The sequence below is a fragment of the Ictidomys tridecemlineatus genome, chromosome 12, assembly GCF_052094955.1.
Source record: "Ictidomys tridecemlineatus isolate mIctTri1 chromosome 12, mIctTri1.hap1, whole genome shotgun sequence".
In the NCBI taxonomy this organism is placed as follows: domain Eukaryota; kingdom Metazoa; phylum Chordata; class Mammalia; order Rodentia; family Sciuridae; genus Ictidomys; species Ictidomys tridecemlineatus.
This window is the reverse complement of record NC_135488.1, coordinates 29444376-29468038: the sequence shown is the minus strand read 5'-3', so window position 1 is coordinate 29468038 and position 23663 is coordinate 29444376. Positions and strand designations below refer to the sequence as shown.

At 33.6% G+C, this 23663-nt stretch overlaps 1 pseudogene; it reads right to left on the bottom strand.

Moving 5' to 3' along the window:
• Nucleotides 1-23663, bottom strand: part of LOC144368937 (ATP-binding cassette sub-family A member 13-like) — a 405121-nt pseudogene that overhangs the window by 79841 nt on the left and 301617 nt on the right.

Below are 23663 nucleotides of genomic sequence, written 5' to 3'. Positions count from 1 at the left end.
TACATAGCTAGAATTTTTCAAAACTGAGGACTATAAGAATGAAAATCACTTTTAATTAAAATTACAGAAGATTTTCCTTCATTATTTTCCTAACTCTATATTAGTGTTGTTAAAATGTCATTTAATTTAAAATGAAAAACAAATTGTCAAGTAGCCCCTAGTTAGTGAGGTTATGACTTAAATCTAATTTGTGATCCATGTTAGTCTAAAGAGGATAGGCAATAAATGTGTTCTATGTATTTTTTATATTTGTGCTCATTGGTTTATATAAAGTAATTAATAAATACCTAAGTATTATGGCCATAATACTTAGCATTTTGGTGGTGTTAAAGCAGTTAATAGTTATCGCTTACATGAATTCTGTAATGGTGGTCACTTAAGAAAGGAAGATACAAAGCTAAAATCTTTCCCAGTTGTGTACTTTAAAACAGAGTAAGCTCCAAAAAGGCTATCCTGAAAATACAATGACAAAAGTTTATGACTTAGAACAGTTTTTGTACTATGCACTATTTAATTGTCTCAAATTCTAATATAAAATCCTGGTAAAAGATCTGGAAAATATAGCCAGGAGTAAGGGACAAATAAAAGTTACCTATAATTTTCCACCAAGATATAACACTGGCATATATACTCAATGGAATATTACTCAGCTTTAAAGTGAAATTATGGAATTCGCCAGTAAAAGGATGGTGTTAGAGAATATCACTCTAAGCAAAATAATCCAATCCCACAAAACCAAAGGCAGAATATTTTCTCTAATATGCTGATGCTAATTCATAATAAGGCGGGGCGGGGGGCACAAGGGAAGAATAGCATTACCTTAGATTAGGTAGAGGGAAGTGATGGGAGGGGAGAAGAAGAAATGTGGGGATAAGAAAGATGTAGAATGAAACAGATATCATTACTGTTTGTACATATGTGATTATATGACCAATATGATTCTGCAACAAGTACACTCAGAAAAATGAGAAATATCCCATCTATGTATGATATATCAAAGTGCATAAATGCATTCTACTGTCATAGAATAACTAATTAAAACAAATTAATTTTTTAAAAAAGATATAACACTGATGACATAGCAATGCATTTTTATATATGATATTATTCCATTGGATTCTGTTTATACTCTTGGTGCTAAGAAGTTCAGTGCTCTTGCATTGAACCTTCTGTAACAGTGGATGTGGTCTGATCTGCACTGTCAAACAGGTAGTGAGCTCCTGAACTGTATCTAGTGCTGCTGAAAAACTAAATTGATAATTTTATTTATTTTTAATGTATTCAAATGTAATTTTAAATACCAGAAATGGCTAGTAGCTGATGCTCTGAACATGCATAAATATAATTTTTACTCCCTTGCTGTGATGACTTTTCTTCCATCTTTATTTTAAAAAGATTGTCTTTATACCTGTAATCCCAATGGCTCAGGAGGCTGAGGCAGGAGGTTCAGGAGTTCAAAACCAGCCTTTGCAACAGCAAGGCACTAAGTAACTCAGTGAGACTCTGTCTCTAAATAAAATACAAAATAGGGTTGAGGATGTGGCTCAGTGGTCAAGTGCCCCTGAGTTCAATCCCAGATGCCAAAGAAAGAGAGAGAGGGAGAGGGAGAGAGAGAGAGAGAGAGAGAGAGAGAGAGAGAGAGAGAGAGAGAGAGAGAGAGAGAGATTGTCATTGGAATTTTCAGTTTTACAATTAGGTATGACTATCATCTTACTCTTTATGCTAGAGAAATATAATGTTTTTATTCTAAGGAATCATCTATTTCACTAACGCTGGGATATTCTCAGCTCCTTCTCATTGTTTCCATTCTCTTGTTGAGAAATCTAATTAGTTATTAACGTTGGACTTTTTCGATCTGCCATATTTCAAATAATCTCACTTGCATTATCTTTTCCATAGAAGTGTATCATTTCTTTTTGACATAATCATTATGGTTTTCTTTTTAATTTCAATGACCATCTTTTTCAGTCTTAGAAAGCATGCGTTCTTCAAATTTTCAATCACATAACGTGCTTTGTACAACCTTGTAACTATAGTTCTCTTACATTGCAATCTTAGTGTGAAAATACTCCCTTTTGTTGTAAATATTAACTTATATCCATAGAGGACAGCCATTTATTTTAGTGAGCATCTTTGTTCATTTAATTGAAAGTCCTCTATAAGGACTGTAAGAGCATCCTTTCAAAGAAGATTTGTACTTACTTCTCATAGGTTCCAATGGGGTCTGAATCCAATTTATGTAAAATTCACTCATTTAATTTACAAATAAAAAGTATATATATTTATCATGTAACACATATTTAGAAATATGTATACGTTGTGGAATGACCTCAAGCCCATCTTTATTATATGCTTGGGTAGGGGAAGGTACAGCTCCTTGACCCCACGTAGTTAAATTTAAACTCTCAACCCATAGACAGTTTTAAGAATAAAGTTTCAAGATTCCAGGGGAGACCTTTTCTTTTAAACTCTGAAACTCAACTGAAACTAACAAGTTTTCTCTGCATCATTTATGTCCATGTAAAGATATTTCAATACAAATGCAGATCTTCAATGATCCTAGTTTTATACAGGGTTCAGATTAGTATAACCCTCCAGTAGGTCCTCCACACTCTGGGACATTAGAGCTCAATCTCAATCACACAAACCCACATCTGATCTGCCTCTTTCTTAGCAAACACCACATGAGCCCAAGAAGTTGCTCTGCTTCTTCATCATCTTCCTATTTCACAACACATAGGAATTCCCCCTTCTTTCTTGTGGCACCAGAGAAGTGAGAAGCATTTATAAAGTAATTTTGCTTAATTTTTATCTGTTAATAGGCACATTTTCAGTTATTGTGGCCTTCCACCCAAATACATTAAATATCAAGTAACTTCATGGAAAAGTTTTGTAATCAATGTGCTTGTCAAATACATAGTAGAAGCATGATATCTTCCAATATTTTGATATTATAAATAAGATTAGAATTAATATATTTTCATTCACACTTTTACTCAAGTTTCAATTATTTTTCTAGTCATAAATTTCTATAAGGAATATTAATAGTTCAAACACTTATTATACATGTTGTCAAGCTGAACTCCAGTCAAGTTTTAATTATTCATGTTCCAAAGAGACTCATAGAGCAGTGTCTATTTTGCTATTCTTCATGAAATACATACCTCTATTGTTTGGTTCACATTTTTATATTAATAATGACAAATATTTTTGGCATTTGATTGTTCATTTTTTTTCATATTGTGTTCAATTCTTGTGTCTTATGTCCACTTTTTATTGTTATTGCCTGTTCATTATCACTTTATAAACTATTTTACATGTTGTCTATCAACACCATCTTATTTAATTTTGTTATTATTTTTAAATTTTAATGTCTTGACTTATGGAAAATCTTAAACTGCACATTTAAATATATATTTGAACTGCACATTTAAATATACCCATATTCTATGTTATGAGTTTCATAATAATTGAATGTTTTAAATGTCCTCATTGAATAAACAATGTTTATTAACATGGTTTCTAATTTTTTTTGGGGGGGGTCACAGTAAATACTTGTTTTAGAAAAATTTAGCAACTTATTTTTCTCCTTTTCCTTTTGAACTAATGTGAAATTAATAAATCACCTTGTTTTTATTTTCTCTATCTCCCTCCTATCCCATTGATTAAGTTATCTAATCAGAAAGTCACTATTTTATTACAAAATCAATACAGTGCATTGAAATATATCTTAGGGCAATTAGCTATCTGTTGGTTTTCCAAATGTCATGATTAGGCAGACACACCTATTTATTCAGAATTTCTGTGTTAAATCTCCTCCGACCTTCTTCAATAGCAATTACATTACTTTATAAAATTTGGTGGAGAATAAAAGACTATTAATTTTTCCATTCAGCACTATGTATATACACCACTATTTAATCAATTATACCTATTATTCTAAAAATGTTATCTAGATTATAGCACAGAGGAAGACCATATTTCTATCTAACATTATTCATAGGAACTTCATGTGTGTGCAAATATGCTGTTGTAACTGTCTTTCCATTATATCTCTTGATATTGATGGCACGTAGAGAGCTCTTGGTTTGAGTATATTTATTTATTTGAGAGGATCCAGCCACCTTAGTTAAAATTACTTCTTAATTGATTTTCCTCAGCATTTGAAGTCTATCATATGGCAAAAATAATACTATAAATATTCATACTGTTTCTTAACTGTTTTTTTATAAACAGGAATTTAAACTCTAGGAAAAAAAATATAAATAATGTTGACAGTATATTTCGTGTTGCTTGTTTTAATGAAAATTATTCTAGAACTTCACAAATAGACTTTTATATAAGATTTCTGTATCGTGTTCAAACTTATTTATTTGTTGATAATATTAATCACATTCTTCATATATATTCTATTTCGTTAATTGTTGGATAATAAGAGTAAATAGCTAAGGTCTTTCACTTATTTCCTCTCATTCACTTTCTAATTTTCTGAGAGTTTATCGTGAACATTTTCATGCTATGTATTTCACATATAGAATTTGAGGTATATATGACAGCAGAATGCATTTTGATTCATTGTCCACAATTGCAGCACAATTTTTCATTTCTCTGGTTGTACACAATGTAGCATCACACCATATTTGCAGTCATACATGTACCTAGAGTAACAATGTCCATTTCATTCCACCATCTTTCCTGCCCTAATGACCCCTTCCCTCCTCTCTTATCACTTTACCCAAAGTTCCTCCATTTTTCCTATCCCCCCACCCACCCCCGCCAATAATGGATCAGTATCCACTTATCAAAGAGAACATTTGGCCTTTGGTTTTTTAGAATTGGCTTATTTGCTTAGCATGATATTCTCCAACTCCACCCATTTACCTGCAAATACCATAATTTTATTATCTTTTAATGTTGAGTAATACTCTATTGCGTATACATATCACAGTTTATCCACTTATCTATTGAAGGGCATCTAGGTTGCTTCCACAGCTCAGCTATTGTGAATTGAGCTGCTATAAACATTAGTATGTTTGTGTTACTATAGAATGCTGATTTTAAGTCCTTTTGGGTATAGACTAAAGAGTGGGATAGCTGAGTCAAATGGTGGTTCCATTCAAATGCAAAGTTATTGCCTTAAATATACCTTCATATTAACTTCTATTTAAAAGAATATTAATGTATTTATGTATTTTTGTTTTGTTTTTATTTGACAGACTGCCACTGTTTTATCCAAATGCCACTATAAGTATTGTAATTTAAAAGTCATTTTTAACCCAGTTTATGAGTGTTTGAATTTTTAAGCAAAGATAATCACAACATTTATTATAAAGATACATGTTGTTTTGGTATGTGACAACTTGCATTATAATATATTTTTCTGTTCCTTTTCACACATTTTATGTTCTCTCTCTTATACAAAGTGGCTATTTGGGGAATAAGGGAGGGGGGAAAAGTTGGGAAGAACATGTGGTTTAGAGTTGAAAAAAAAAATAAATTGGACTCAAACCCTCCACCAGTCTTTAGAAGTTTGACTTTGGCAAATGGTACAATTCTCCTATTCTTAGGTAAATCGTCAATAAACTTAGGTTGGCATCCTTGTTCCAAGGTCATTAGGATTATGAAATAAGATCAAATACGTAGAGCCCCTAATTAATGCTTTGGTAAATAATATAGAGTCATAGTAAATCATGACCCTTGCGATTAGCATTTATTTGATCCAGGGGCTGCAGATTCCAATGATTTCCAGATCCATCAGTTAACCTGAACATCTCAGAGCTCCAGTAAAGGAATCAATAAAGAGGAGTGGAAACTGACCAACTGGGCAGTATACGTCTTGATCTATGGCAATCCTAATCCAAAATATTAACACTATTATGACAAAATAAAAATGCATGGGATTTGGGGACAGAAGTCTTGTCAATTTGTGAACACTATCATATCAGGAACTTATGAAATACTCTAAACAAAATCAGATCTTTTGCAATAAGTTCTTTTCATTGTACATATTCATTTTCTCAAGTCTGAGAATATGCATTCACAGAAATTAGTAAACTAAACAAGAAAGCAAAAAGAACACTTTTATATAATATAACCTCAGAGAAGAGACAAAATAAACCTTAATATAATAAACGACTGAGTTGATGTGTTTCAATTAAGTAGCAATCAGTTATGAGCTTCATGGGCAGGAAGGTATATTCCAGCTCTCAAAGCAGTTAAAAATTCCATTGTGCTTCTAATTACCTATTTAATTCCTTGAATACCAATGTGCAATTAACATTACAAATAATCAAGGTTAAAAATATAATTAATGCAAGTGTGATTTAGTTATAATTAAACTAATTACACAGATATGTAGCATAATAAGGGACTCTTGGACCATTATGTGGATGCAAATTTATTCTTCCTTTCAAGAGCAGTTATTTGAATTTCATTTTCCAATTATTTTACAAATGATGGAATGGAATAATAAAGGAGAGAGTCAGTCTTCCAGATACGGAAAAATAAACCTGTTTTTTAAAAAATTCTTTTTAAAGTTTAGACTTTTCTGTCCATATGTATTTGTACATAAGGGAGTTAGAAAAATAAAAATAAAATGCTTCCTCAATCAATTAAAAAAAAAAACCTCTTACTTCTTATCTCTATGACAACAAGGAAAAATCCACAACATAACACCAAAGAGAAATTCTATTCCATACAGTGTGCTTCTCTTTTAGAATATTAAGCAGCATGCTGGCTTTATACATATAAATCTCAAATACTCACTCAACAAATAAATTCTGTTTTTGCTCTAGACAATACCTAGTTCTTAAAGTTGTTTTCATATATTGACATAGACTACAAAAGTATAACTGCATTCTCTACTCACAGACCACAGACAGCAGTAAATAGCTATAAACTAGCATTTGGAGTAAAATAGATTTGTTTTCAGATATGCAACTTTTTTCATGTAAGTTAGGAAAAGAGATATTTCTTACATGACAATTACATACCTATTGCTGGACAAACTAGGATATCATTGAGCCTTCATTTAAATATATAAATTATTATTATTTCTAGAATATGAATGAGGAAACAACCAGAGGAAGATGGGGAGAGGAAGGACCAGAGCTATCCTAAAGACAAAACAGATAAGAAATCATAAGATAACGTTTGTGATATTTTCTAATTCTATCAGAACACATCCAGAATTATGTACTTTCAGGGAATGACTAGAAATCAATTGATTATCACACACACACACACAAAAAAAATAGAAAACAAAAAACAATAAAAAAATATCTTTCCAAACATATCTTGTCTCTTTCCTCTAGGTGACCAAATAAAATACAATTCAAGTATCTTCTCATAAAATTCTTCTAGCTAGTAAATAAAAACAAGAATTAAAATATCACCATTTGGCAATTAATTCACCAAAGCATCAAACAAACAATAAGAACAACAAGAAACATATACTATGTGTTTCTTGATGGACGAGATCATCTGTCCTATTTAGACATGTCAAAGGTTTGAAACTGAGCCAGAATAAATCTCTGGATCCAACTGAACTTTCAAGAAATAGAGAGGATGGAGAAACATGCTAAACTTCATCATGACTATGCACTTGGGCAACTCTCCAAGTCCAATGGCCCAGGTTCTTCAATAGTTAGATCATATGGAAAAATAAAGGATGGCAGGTGGGGGGAATGTGAAGTTTGAGAGGGAGAATTAGAGATCATATCAAATTCTTTTTATAAATAAGCTAATGGTGATATCTTGCAATTGATTCATTATTGGGTGACAGAACCATAGTCATTTGAATGGGAAGAGTGTGGCCCAAACTGGGACATACAGAATGGTTTCCAAGTCAATACTGTCAAAGTTCTACTTTTTTTTTCCTGAATTTTAGTTGCAAGAACATTTGCCTTAATATAATATACTGTCACATTTTAAAATATCAAAATAATGTATATCAATCTTGTTTTTATTTTCAAAAAACTAATTCTCTGTTTTATTGATGTTTTATAATGTGGCATTGTTGTTTTTTTGTTTTGTTTTGTTTTATGCATGGGGGTGGGGATATCAGGGATTGAACTCAGGAGCACTCAACCACTGAGCCACATCCTCATTTCTATTTTGTATTTTATTTAGAGACAGGGTCTCACTGAATTGCTTAGTGCCTCACTTTTGGTGAGGTTGACTTTGAACTCACCATGCAAACTTGTCCTAGCCTCCCAAGTGGCCAGGACTATAGGTATGTGCCACCTCACCTGGATGACTTTTTTTTTTTTTTTACTTCTTAATTTCATTAATTTCAGTTCTGATCTTAATTACTTCCTGTCTTCTACTCTTTGGGAATTAGTTTGTTCTTGCTTTCCTAGTGCCTTGAGATATGACAGATTGTTTATTTTGGATCTGTTTCTGTTTTCATTATTTTATGCAGGCTGAATGTTATAAACTTTCCTCTTAGGACTACTTTCAAAGTGTCCTAGAGATTCTGATATATGATATTTCTGTTGTTTCTCAGAGATTTTTTTTTCTCCACTGATTCCTTCTATGATCCATTCACTGTTCAAAAGTGCACTATTCAATATCCATCTGTTAAAATGGTTTCTGATTTTTATCTTGTTATTTATTTCTAACTTCATTCTTTTATGATAACTTCATTGTATTATGATCTGATAAGGTACTAAGATTTGTCTAGGGACTTTTTTTTTTTTGTATTTGCTAAGATTTGCTTTGTGTCTTCAAATATGGTCTGCTTTAAAGAAGGTTCCATGTGCCACTGAAAAGAAAGTCAATTCAGTCATTGGTGGATTAAATATTCCACAGATGTTAGGTCCATTTGATTAATAATAAATGAAAATAGATCCCTATCTCTCATCTTGCACAAAAGTCAACTCAAAATCAATCAGAGACCTAGGAATTAGACCAGAAACTTTGCAACTGCAAAAAGAAAACCTGGGAGCAACAATACAACATATAGGTGCTGGCAGCAACTTCCTTGATAAAATTCTTATACCTCAAGAAATAAACCTAGAACCAGTAAAGGGATAACATCAAATTTAAAAAGTTTCTGCACAGCAAAAGAAACAATTACGAGCACGGAAAAAGAGCCTATAGAATGGGGCCTCTTTACCATATATATGTATATAATGTGTGTATGTGTGTGTGTGTGTGTGTGTGTGCGTGTGTGTGTGGTGTGTATCTGCCAGATTATAAACTATAATGTTGGCCCATATAATTGCAATTCAGTACAACCACTTTTTGGAGCTATATGACAAGGGCTCAAGATTAGGAATGGATCCACATAACCCAGATATTTATCAAAAACAGTAATGTTGTGAACAACCAATAAAAAAAAAAAAAAAATAAACACAGAATTTTCATATGAAAAAAAAAAAAAAACAACTAAAGTCAGGATAATATAGTGATATCTTCATTCCAGTGTTTACACCTGTGAAGTTCACAATGGCCAAGTTATGGAACCAGCCTAGGTGTCCATTGACAGATGAACAGATAAAATAAATGTGATATATATGTACAGTGAATTTTAATTCAACCATAAAACATGAAATTATGTCACTTGCTAATAATGGATGGAAAAGGTAATATACTCTTTTTTTTAAAAAAAAGAGAGGAGAGAGAGAGAGAGAGAGAGAGAGAGAGAGAGAGAGAGAATTTTTTTAATATTCATTTTTTAGTTTTTGGCGGACACAACAGCTTTGTTTGTATGTGGTGCTGAGGATCGAGCCCGGGCCGCACACATGCCAGGCCAGCATGCTACCACTTGAGCCACATCCCCAGCCCAAGTAATATACTCTTAATTGAAATAAGCCACATTCAGAAACTCAAGAGTCCAGTGTTTTCTCTTATATGCAAGAGCTATAAAAAAAGGAATTTTAAAAAGGGGATGGGATATTGTTGAAACCTTTTACCTCCTTTGGGACCGCAGCCATTATCTGGTGTTGGCTGAGGTGGCCTCATGGGCTCTTCTAGAGCATTTTCGTATATAATAATAATTATAATAATAAGAGGGTTAAAATAAATAAATAAATGTAAATAAATACATCAAAATCGGATTGCCCTGATGAGAAGTGATGGGAAGGCATTCATGAAGTAACAGTTGTCTTCTGTTTCTTGAGGGTAGTACTGATTATTATATAAGTTTATTCATTGTATAAAATTTATTGAGATGTTCTTTTCAATATGCAAATGATACCTCAAAAATAGTTTTTAAAAAATATTTTCAAAAATATGATAGCAAAAAATTATTGAGTATTTAAAAATATTCTAAATTTTGAGAAAAACCCAAAATTAAAAGTCATATGTCATTATAGAATAATAGCAATGATATCATATATTATGGTTTTATGATCAAGATAAAGCTATACAAAGAAGAAAAAAGTTGAAAAACAAATTTGAAGGATGACTTTTAATAGTTTAAAAAATAAATAGTAAAAAATTAAATTGCTAAGAAATTCATCATATCAGACTTTTCAAAGTAAAAATGTCAGAAGAAGACTTTAAGATTATTTTATAGAAATACAAATATGCAGATATAAAAAGAGAAAAGAAATACAAGTTTCTAATAAGTAAATAAAACTTTTAATAAATAAAATTTATTTTAGAAAGGTAAGGACATAAATAATCATGAATACTGTCTTTATAACAAACATATCAAAAAAGAGCCATAAAATTATTCATGTGTATAAATGCTAAGATGTAAATTTAGAATATTCCTTATAAGAATGTTAATAAAATTGAAAAATAATGATTATTTTAGTTGATGAACAGTATGTACATAATTCTCAAATCATTATATTTAGTAAATAGAAATATAACTATTAAATGAGAAAATGCATTGTCATTTAACATCACTTTGATAATTCTAGAACTGAAATTGGAAGTACTACTGTAGAGATAAAGGAGACAAATATTTCATTAATTACTGACAAGGCCATTGTATTCTAGATAGAATACAAGGAATGACTTTTAAATTTATTTTTAAAAATAAATTATTTACTTTAGTAAGATATACATGTTTTATGGAAGAGAAAAACATAGCATTGTCAAAATGTTAGTTCATTCCAAATTGATCCATAAATGTAACATAAAGTCAATTAAAATTCTATTATAGAATTACAGACACAATATTCTAAATTTCTTCCACTACACACAGAAACTATGAGTAAAGGACTTTTATTTTCTTCATTTCTACATAACTTGTACCTAAAATAAATAGCCACGATAAAAAATACACATCTTTGTGGATGCAAAACAAAACAGAAAGCTAGAAGAAGGATCTAAAAACCACTAATGGTTGAGTATGAGGTTTGAATTTCATGAAGTAGCTACAAATTTGTCCCCTACAAGGTAATGGGGACCAAAAGTCCTTCATAATTGACATGCATTGTAAGGGGACAAAAATCAGGTTCATTATGTGATTACCTGAGTTGGTAAGAGAGCCCAACATCATATTGAAAATGGCTGAGCAAAGGTGTCAGAGGTCAGTAGTAAGTTGCTCACCTTCCAGGCTGGATCAGCAGGGCAGAATTAGAACAAGATACCAGTGAATGGGAACCAGCTCTTTTTCGTATGTAACCATGAGATGAAGACCTAAGTTGTCAATAGAAGGACTGTTTCTATCCTAAAGGTCCATGGAATAAATGCCAGACTGGAGGCGGTATCCAAAAGGGTAGAAAAGGGGCAAAAGCAAAACCCCATAAACTCACTAGCAATGTTAGCTAGAAAACTCCCAAGCCAGAAAAAAAGCTAACCAGAAACAAAAAGCTTAAAGGAAAAGAAAAGAAATAAGAGATGAATTTCCTCCTGATGAAGCAAAATTTATTGGGATGAATAATTAAAAGCAGATATTCAAGGATTTTATGAGGCAAATTTCAAAACATAATTAAATGATGTTCTTAAGATGGTTCAAGTATTTATACAAATCACCATCAAAGATAAGATGGACAAAATATCATAATGAAGTTGTATCTCCTCAAATTATAGCATAAACTTGATGTAATTGTATCCAAAATATTGATTAGCAATCAAATATTGTGACTTTTTATGCAGACTATTATATTCTTAAAATAGTATGCAATAAAAAAGTACCCCAAATATTCCAAGCAATTCTAAAAATGAACTAGGAAAAGGACGAAGTAATTCAATGTACTAGAGGAGCTCAGAATACATCATCCCAAAATATGCTGAATTGGTATATTGGTAATTTCAAGCTGAAATCACCTGAGGAATTGTAACTGCAGAAAGGGCCCTGTGGCCTGTCTTTTCCTACTTGCAACAAGCTATAAAGATGTCTTTCCTGCACCAGGGCAAGAAAGTAGCTTGTATAATCAAAGACTGGACATTGGGATTGTAACAAGCCTGAATAAATAAACTTACGGCTGCAACTCTAATCTTCCACTAGGTTTTACAATCCCAAGGGCCTCTTAGTGAATCCCTAGAATTTAACTACTCTCAGCCAGAGATCCTTTTTGTCCTGTCATTCATTCACAAATTTATCATTCTTTGTCTAAAATGCACAAAGGCATTTTCTTGGCCATTTCTTTAGACTTCTCACTTTTCTGAAGATCCCTATGAACACACAAAATTAATAAAACTTGTCTTCTTTTCTCTTGTTGATCTTCCTTGTATTGATATGGTTCCTGTACTCAAAGAACCCATGTAAGAACTAAGGAAGAAAAGAGCAGAGATCTGTTCCTCCCCTACAGTAGGATGCTTCATAAAACGAAAGAACTTGAAGCCAAATATTAAATATCAGATTTTGGTACACAATAGAACTGCTTCCAATTGGTGGACAAGGATATGTTTTTGAGAAAACATTTTAGATACCAATTATATAGGGAAAAATCAAATTATATTTCTACTATATTAGAAATACATATTTCAACTATACTATAAACACATGAGTATAAGAAAAATATCTTTGGAAAATAAAATATGGAGAAAAGTCTTATGACCTCAAAAAGAGAAGAATTTCTTAATATTCAAGAGCAATAAATAACACAGAAAAGAAAACAAATGGACTAAACTGAAACAGAGAATTTATATATGTACCTTTTAAGCAAAAATTAGAACACAAGATACCACTATAAAGGAATATTTAAAACATGCAAAACGTATCAGGCATGGTAAGGCACACCTGTAATTCCAGCAGCTTGGGAGGCTGAGGCAGAAGGAATTTGAGTTCAAAGCCAGCCTCAGCAACTTAGTTAGGCCCTAAGCAACTTAGTGAAACTCTGTCTCAAAATAAAAAACATAAAATGTTCTGGAGATGTGCTCAGTGGTTAAGTGACCCTGAGTTCAATCCCTGGTAAGAAAAGAAAAGAAAAGAAAAGAAAAGAAAAGAAAAGAAAAGAAGAGAAGAGAAGAGAAGAGAAGAGAAGAGAAGAGAAGAGAAGAGAAGAGAAGAGAAGAGAAGAGAAGAGAAGAGAAGAAAAAAGAAAAAAGAAAGAAAGGAAAAAGAAAGAAAGAAAGAAAGAAAGAAAGAAAGAAAGAAAGAAAGAAAGAAAGAAAGAAAGAAAGAAAGAAAGGAAGAAAGAAAAAGAAAGAAGAAAAAATCAGGGAAAACATACAAAAGATTATATTTCAGCAGAGTATATAACAAATTCCTATATTTATAAGTAACAAAAAAGTTACAATACACACAAAAGGTTGAGGGATATAATTGCAAATGATAGAAAGGAAAGGTATGTAACAAATATATACAAGAAAGGTACTCGAGTTCAGACAGAATCAATGAAGTGCAAATAAAAGGGAGATTTCATGCCCATCAATTTGAAAAACTTAAACTTATAATCATAGAAGAAGACTATAAAATGTATAAGTGAAATGAAACAATCTTTTAAATTTTATCTGAATTGGAAGCATGTATATGTCTTTCTACATAAACAACCACACTTATACACACATAAACAGACACAGAGAAAACATATAAAATTAGTTGTATGGTTCTTTAAATTAAACTGACAGGAGATACGCAAATATCAGTAATGGATTTTAGGAAAAAATTTTCATTCTCCTGACACAACACAGGCAGACAATGAATATTTGTTGATTTGAAGAAGTAGCTAATTGATGGGTGATTATATTTCTGAACCTTTTTTTATTCAATTACTACATCTGAAGCCATAAAAAAGTTAAAAATCTAAAGCACATTTTCTCAAATCTATGTAGAAATGATTCTCTGATCCCCAGCACACCCTATGAAATCAAATAACTTCATGATAACTTGGTGGATAGTCATATAATGACCTTCAGAGAATGCACAGAAAACAGGTCTTTCATTTCATAATTTCATAGAAATTGAAATGTATCATTAAATTACAGAGAGTTTGCTATAGTAGGAAAATAAAAAGATCTATGCCCGGGGCCTTGCAACACAGTATTGAAAACAGACTAGGATATGGGGACATGCACAGGGGGTGCACATGGGTTGCTTGTGGAGAAGGAACAACTAGAAAACAGCTGTGAAGCTAAAAGTATTAAGAGTTTAGTCTGGTATTGAACCAAGTTTCCTATTAAGTCAAATTTATAACAGGAATCAAGTAGCAAATCCAGCCTCAGAAAAGTGGGGAGCAAGTAATCTCCCTTTGTAGAAGAGAGAAAACCACAAATGTTAGTCCTGATTATAGCTCAGGAAAGAGGAGGACATGCTGCCACCACATATAGGCAGAAAGAGGAGCAAAGTCCTCAGGTCTCAGAGGAAAAGCTCCAAATTGAGCACAGATTTCATAAGGAATTACAGAATGAGGTGGTGGAGACATTGAAAGATTTATCCATAGAAGCAAGAAGAATCAACCCTTGGCTATTTTCTGCTCACCTGAGTTACATACAGACATCTCAACTGCAATCTGGTGCCTCTCAGAGATGTCTGCCCTCAGCTTCTTTGTGACAATACCTTCCTGATCCTTTGCTCTGGCTATCAGGTTGAGCTCCATTCACATTATGGACACCCTTATCCTTTTGGAGAAGTGGTGATTTGAAGATAAATTTGGAGGAAAATTGTGCTTTCAAACTTTATTCCACAGGGCAGAAAGAATGTGGGGTTTCTCTGGGCTTGATTATTTCCTGCTTAGGCAGCACAGCAAAATAATTAAATCTTGATCTTACCCCATGGGAGTCCTAACAACAGCATGTCCTGAACTTGGAGGAATTTCACCATTCAAAACTTTGAATGTAGTGCTCTTCCCAGCTCCATTCACTCCTAAGAGTCCAAAGCACTAAGGGAAAAATGAAGTTAAATAAAATAGGTTAAAAATAATGATAATGACATTATACATTTTCTCTGAGTCAACTTTGAATTGACATTATTGATATGTGATATTTGTACATTTTAAAGAATCACACATTGTAAAGCATTTTATGGTTTACACAATACTTTCAAGATCATCACAGCATTTAAATAGTATAAAAACTATAGCATTCACTTATAGACAAGTAAATTCATATATGGAAAACTTAAAAGAATGAGAAGTAAATGCTAACTATCCCAAATTATGCAGAGATGACAGTCTTTGAAAGTCATATCTTTGTAGAAATAATTATGCTCTTGATATTCATTTCTGTATATTCCAAAATGCTTTTTTTTTAAAAAAAATTTCATTTTTCACTCTCCATATGTACATTGCTTGTAGCTGTATACCTTCCTTGAAGAGTACTGAAGAGGTTACAAATTCGTTCCTAGCTCAAAGCAAATCCTGACACTCAGAAGATGACCCTTAGTTTTATGCTCTTAACACTCATCAACTTATTTCTTGGTCCAATCCTATCATATATTCCATGTAAAAATTGGCCTCCTGGTTCTTTTTTCTAGATGTAGTCTTGTGCTTCCAGGTATATACTCTGCTTGAGAATTCAACATGGCGCCTGAGAATATGATTCTTGCCCATCTCCTTCCCAGACAGTTTTTGAATGAGTAGGTGATTCTATCTATTTTCATATACTGGCTTCCTGGCTTCTGGGATCTTAGAAAGTGACTACTTATGGATTTCTGTCAGCATGCCACACCTAGCTATCACAGTACTCTACATCAGGCCTCTGAATGCCACTGTCTGAATTGCCACTTGCTTTAATAACCACATTTCTCCCAATTACCCATATCAGAAATATGGTTTTATCTCAGTCCAGGCCTGTCCCATGTCATTGATGTCAGTCAGGCCATAGCTGGGTGCTCCAAGGCATACCACCACCAGGCCAACCAGATGGTATCTCTGTTTTAAGGCTTAGCCATAAAGCTACCTTTGAAATAAAGCTCTCCCCCTGCAATTGTCCTTCTACTTTCCTTGTACATTCTTTAAGATGTAAAGCACTATAGACAGTACCACTCATACATCTTCTAATCCTATCCTGCCTTGGGACAAAGCTTATGCTGTTGTGTAATACTGTGTTTATGATCTTTGGTTTCCTATCCAGTTGGTTATTCCTAAAGGGACAGGTTCATACCTCAGTCATTTCTATTTTCTGAAGGCTTTTACAAATTACTTCCCATCTGAGTGACTAAACTGTGATGCTCATAAAAGCTTAGCATATAAAACTTATAACAATTCGCAACTTGAATGTCTCCAAAAGCCTACATGTTGAAGGTTTGGTCTCTAGTCCTTGGTGCTACTGGGAAGAGGTGCAGTCTGTTAGGAGGTAGGGCCTAGTGGATAGTGTCAGGTCATTGAAGGTGTGCCCTTGAAGAGGATATTTGGACCCTGTTCCCTTCTATTCCTCCTTCTTTTGCACCTGGCCATGAGTTGAATGATCTTTCTTCTCTATGAGCTCCTGCCATGATGTAATAAGCCAACACAAGCCCAAAGTTAGGAGCCAATGAGTCACACACTGAAATCTATGGAACTGTGAGCCCAAATAAACATCCCCTCTCTTATAAGTTTATTATCTCCCCTGTTTTATTGCAGTACCAAAAAGTTGACTAACACAAAAGTAAAATTTATATGGCATCTCATATCAGATACATAAGTCATCATTCTTATGAATATTTTCAAGTTTTTCACTTACTCCTTAGCTTAAACCTACCATAGAGCCGTAGCAGCAAATTAATATTGATTTTAATTAATTTCAAAACAAGGGTGAAAAATGTTCAAATAAAATAGGTTAGACTGCAGAGCCAGTCTTAAAGCAGTAGAAAGAACAGCTATAAGTAAACACATCCTTACCATTTTTCTACCAGAAATCATAGTCTTTGGTATAAGGATACTCCCAGAATGCTTTAGGCTGTTCTCTTTGCCTTTTTACCCCTCAGAATACTCATATCTGAAATGTCTATTCTCCTCTCAAAGGCAGGGAATGGGTGCCAATCAGATAACAATATAGCCTACTTTGAAATTCTCAGGAGCTTGGAACAATATGCATGCAAGGTGCTCTTTTATTTTTAACAGTTAATTAAAGGTAATCATTTCCAGAATTGATTTCCCTTTATGCATTAAGTACAAATCAGGGACAATTTATATGGCTTCTGTCAGTTCTGATTAAAGATTTCTCCTAGAATTAATGCCATAGCCATGAAAAAAATTCCCAGCTCTTGCAATGGTGTATGAAAAATATTCTTTGGTTTTCTAGAGTAGCATTTTATTAGTTGGGCTTAACTGTACACTTAAAAAGTATTGAAGTCAAAATGAGAGTAAAAAAGCAGTTTCCTTTATTAACTATAATATACTTTCACTTAATAAAATGATATCCCAGAGCTGGGGGTGGAGCTCAGTGGTACAGGGCTTGCTTAAATGTGTGAGGCACTGGGTTCGATTCTCAGTACCACATAATGATAAATAAATTAAAGGTACTGTGTCTATCTACAACTAATTTTTAAAAAAGACATACCATAGTCCAAACCATACTGAAAACTACTGAGTAACATAAAATTTAAAAAATTATGAAATAAAACAAATGTTATCAATCAACAGTGATTTCACTATGGAAAGAGCCAATGGATCCTCTTTTTGGTTTTTCTCCTATGACTGTGAAAATTCTTGAAATGTAAAGGTTGAATATAGCCATGATTTCAGCTATTCTGAGAACATCACAAACAGGTCAGCAGTTTGAATTATACAGGTTCACAACAGAAAAGGATAAAAAAAGAGAAGCTTTGCTACCTCTCCTCTTGATATGCCTAAACTAATATCTTGCACAGCCATAGTCTTCTTAAAAAAGCTTCCATAACATTTACTGAGGCTGTTTAACACAAGGATGTCTCCACTGGTCCTTCCTTCAAGCACCCTCATTTGCTCCTTTTCAACATCTATATCCTTGGAAGACTTGACTGTGCCTTGGAGAGAAGAATGACCCCTGGAAAGATAAAGTCAGAGTCAATTCACACTTAGGAAATTATACTGGGATATTCTATAAGAGAGATTATGAAAACAAGAGAAAACACCTTCATATATCTATATCACCTTCAACCAAAACACCTTAATCTTGACATCCTGCTTACTGATTCTCAGCAAGAGTTAATTTCATTCCTTAATTTGAAGGAAATATACATGCTACTAAAAGATACCGAAATAGATTGATACTCAACTAGAAATAGTTTTTAATTTTATGAATAATAAAGTAAATCCAGACCTTACTAAATTCAAAAAAATGCTATCAAACTATATCAACTTTTATAGGAAATATCTCATTTAATAAAATAAATTATTAAAACATCCAAATACTATAAGTTTATAGTTTAAGTTGGATTGCATATAAGGATTGTATTGCTAGCACATCATACAACATCTTGCAAAAAGTATTCAATAAGTATTTTCCAGATGAATACAAATTTAATTATCAATTCTAACCATTTCTCTCTAAATCTAAGCTGCTCTCTTTTCTTTATGGTTTTCAATCTGATGCATTTTAACTTTCAAGTAAATTTCAATTTCCCCTGTAAACTGTAATATGCCTATATTTTAATAATTAAATAGGTACAGACCACTGAGTCAATATTATACTAACATTAATTTCATGCTTTTCACAGTGCAATATTTTTTATGGAATATGTTATCATGTTGTTATGGAGGAAAATGGGTGAAAGGTAATAGGAGCTTAATTTTGCAACCTTGCAATTCTCAAACTATTTTAAAATAAGAAGCTATTAAAACTCAATGAAAATATCCACGGCCAGTACTCAGTCGTCTTAACTCTTTTTTTCTGTATTTTTTTCCCAAACCTGAAATCACCTTTTGGCAAAAATATAATATATTTCACACTTATCTTTGATGATTGATAGCTAGACATTCAGGAGTGTATATTATATCATTTATATAACATTCCAAAGCATGAAAAATGAATCAATGCATATAAAAATAAGAAAATCAGTTACCCAGAAGGCAATTATTGATGAGGAAGGAGCATCAAAGGTGTTAAATATATTCAATTAATCTAAGAGGGGGTTACATGGGTGTGTACAATTTCTAAAAATCCACAAAATTATACTTTCCTGCTTGAATGTCATTTCCTTGTCCCAGATGAAGGTCTGTTTCTTGATCTTTCACCTGGGCTTTGCCCTTCAAAGGCCTTTTCCTACTCTAATGGATCAGGCCATCATTATGCCATCCTGTCTCCAGATGATCTCCGCACAACCTGTGGTACTTTACAGATACCTCCCGGGTCTCAACCCAGAGTTACTTATCTCAGGGTACTAGGAAGGGACACAGGTGTGCACAACTGTTTAATCTTCACAACTAATTCTGGTGGCTGGAGAACAAGTGACGAAGATTACTTCTTGTTGGGCCCCCTTCCAACAATCCACAATCCTAATTCATTCAACTGCACTCAGCAATGTGACCCTCAGACATCTTCCAACTGAAAATCACAATAAATGGTATCTTTATCAAAGAAGAAAGATCCAGATGGACACTAGATATAGCAGAAATTTGCAGATGCTCCAGCATACCTAGTATCTGGACCACATGGCTATTCTGACTCAGCCAGCACAAAGGACACAGAGAGCACACCCCAGCTCCAGGGGGAAAAAAAGAGAAAGCAGGAAAGAAATCCCCAAACTCACCCAACCTAGATGATGTTGGGCTACAGCTGAATGCTAACTGAGATCTGAATTCTTAGCAGACAACCAGGGGTTTCGGAATGGAGCCAGGGTGTATTAGACAATGACAGCAGTGAGGCGGGCTCCACACTCAACATCTAGCACCAAGGTTCTAGTGACAGATGCACTGCTCAGAATAAGGAAAGCCAAGTCTATTCTGTTCCTATTCAGAGCGCATGGTCCTATTCTCTTCCAAGATTCAACTATGGCATGTATAATTTTCCTATATGCTTGTAATTAAGCAGAGATAATTGACATATAAATACTACAGAGGTGCCCCATAGATTTAAAAAAAAAGGATGTTATAGACATGTTGAGATGGGTCAAAGTATTTTGGGAGCTTAGCAGAGACAGGAAGAGGTGTTGGATGTGAAATCAGACAGGTGCAGGTAATATGAGGCAAACATCTCGTGTGGTGATGGCAAAGGATCACAGATAGCTTTACCAGGCATGAGCACCAGAGTTAGAGGTGCTTGTTAAGAACCTTGGACTGTACCTTTTAAATAATAATTAGTGACCCCATTGGATCTGGATTTAAATGACAAAAATGACAGCATGTCACAGTCATTAAACTATTTTGACAGATATCTATAAGGAGCATCAAGCAACTGGTATCTAAATTAGATTAAATTTCTTTGCTCTGTGACCTTTATGCAGACATAAAACAACAAAATTCACTATCTATTGTGAATATTAAATACAAAATTCTTTTTTTTTAAATTTTGACACAGGGTCTCACTACATTGCTTAAGGCCTCACTCAGTTGCTGAGGCTAGATTTGAACTTGCCTCAGCCTCCCGAGTTGCTGGGATTACAGGTGTGTGTCACTGGATCCAATTAAAGACAAAATTCTAAAATAAGGTTCAACTAATACTTACACTTTACAAAATAAACATAATCCAGAGGGGTTTTGTGTGTGTGTGTGTGTGTGTGTGTGTGTGTATGTGTGTGTAACCCAGAGCCTCATACCATGTGAAGCAAGTGCTCTACCACTGGCCGTATCCCCAACCCAGAATGTCTTTTCTTTAAAAAAAAAATCTTTTGATAATATAGGAGGATGAAGCAGCTGAAATTCTGCCAAAGGGGGGTCTACATTACAGGTTTTAAAAAAGACTGTACTGTGAAAGGATATCACAGCACAAACTGTATTTGTACAGCTCTCAGATTTCTACTTCAAATTGAGTCAGTTTTTATAAATCTGCAGATTCCAGAGTGATTATGGCCAAATTCAAAAGAGCTTTGGAACTTGTATTCAAAATGGTTCTCTACGTTAGCAGCTTACATGGGCTATGTGAGAAAATGCATCATGAAATGACTGAAAAGGAAAACATACGTATATGAAAATCACCATAAAATATTAATAATGTTAGTTAGCCTTTATAATTTTAATAGGTTCTCCAGTAACAGGGTCTTAACAATTTCTCCAAAATGAATCTCCCCCTTAGGCAGAAGTCAGAGGGAAATAGCACTGGGAAAGAGCAGGTCAATGGATTCAGGTCATGCAGGAGGAGATGCATCATTGAGGACCTGCACAAGAAAGTACATTTCTTCCCTATGTATCTCAAATGTATTATCTGACAATAATCTAGACTTCTTTGCAAAGTGGGTGTATGCGTATGTGTGTTTGTCTCTGTGCATGTATATAGATTATAATACATGTCTATGCATCTATCTAAACTGTGCATGGCACTGACTTGTATTCTAACTTAACAAAGATAAGAACACAGCAATAGAAGGAACTAGATTGGGTGAAGGCCATGCAGTTATCTCTACTGAATTTTCATACTTTCCTGCTTCCAAGAGTTAATGGCATTTAGTCATAAAATAAATTACTTTATGGTATCAACCAAATTCACCTGAGGAACTACAAAGTAACAAGGAAATTGAGCAATTTCAAAGTGGAAAATACATGGAGACAACTAAATAATTGGAACGATCATCTCACCAGTTGGCACTTTATCTTTTGAAATTCCCTTTTCCTGGTGTTGGTGACTCAACATGAATCAAAATAAAAAAAGAAACATAATATCTTAACTTATTATAACCATGCATAATACTGATCAGACACTTTTCTTATCTTGCAACCTCCAGGCTGGACTTTTTTTTCTCCCTCTCTTTATTCAAAAGTCACTGCAATGAGAGGCAAAGCCCTTCAGAACACACCTTGACCACTGCAGAAGGTTCCAGTGCAGTAGGATCCTCAAGAGGAGAAGAATTGTGCCCTGAGAGGCCAATACCACAAAGATCCATCCCAGGAAGTCCATCTCAAAGGGACTCACATAGGAATCAATGCCGAAGTTGTAGGTCAGGTCATATTTGATCTGGTTATAACAGAGTTCTATCAGTCCTTGACCCAAGCAGAATTGAGGGAAAATAGTGAAGACCCACTTGAGGACATCATAGATATTCTGTAAATTCTGCACAGAGAGAGAAACAAACAATAAAATTAAAAACTATTTCTCTTTTTATAACACACCCATAACTTATTTTCCTCCTTTGTTGGGGCTGTGTCCCAGGTTTCCCTATCCCAACTACTCAGGAGCATCCTCACACAGCTATCAAACTAAAGAAGTTTACTCTTCAGATTTTGGATACAGTGGTATTTGCCTTGCTTGGCTTTACCTGCTTGCAACCCATGACACCTTTATTCCTTTTCTCTCCTTTAGAATAGGAATGCCTATCATATATATGTCCATCTCACCATTATATTTTGGAAGCACATAACTTATTTGGTTTCAAGGGATCACGGTTCGAAACAAAATTGCCTCAGGATGAAATATAACTTTTTCAGTCTCACCCATACCTGATTCAGGTGGTATTTATAAATGAGACCTTTGGACCTTAGATTTTAGAGTGGATGCTGCAATGAGTTAAGACTTTAGGGTTGGTGAGATGGAATGAGTATATTTTGCATGGGACAAAGATTTGAACTTTGGGGGCCTAAGAGCAGAATGTTATGGAATGAATATTTGTGCTACTCTCAAATTCATACTTTGAACATTGCCAACACTGTCAATGTGTCACTGTTAGACATGGGGCCTTTGAGAGGTGGTTAGGTATAGATGAAGTCATGAGGATGGAGCTTTCAAAATGGAATCAATATACTATGAGAACATCAAGGGACAACAATGCTCTCTCTCTCTCTCTCTCTCTCTCTCTCTCTCTCTCTCTCTCTCTATCCTTTCAGGACACAATGAGAATGTAGCCATCTGCAAGTCAATCACAGGGTTCAATGAAGAACCAAATCTAAAGTCCCCTTGATCTTGGATTTCTCAGTATCTAGAGCTATTGGAAATATGTGTCTACTGTTTAAGCTGTGGTTTTTGTTACAGCAGTAGGAGCAAACTAAGACACATGGGTAATATTAGTAGTCAAAAGATGACATGAATGTTTCAATGAGTAGGAAATATCAGGAACTTGTGACTGTGAACACTTAAATAATATACCAAATGTCTAGTTAATTCTTAACACACAATAAACATTAAATATATGCATCATCATTATTAAACACAAAATTGAGTGGTGCCACAAAAACATGTATAAGAGGTCAAAAAGATCCCAGAGGAAACAAATCAAATAAGATAGACTGTATGTCTGAACACAATTTTAAAACAGAATATATCTAAAAATTTTA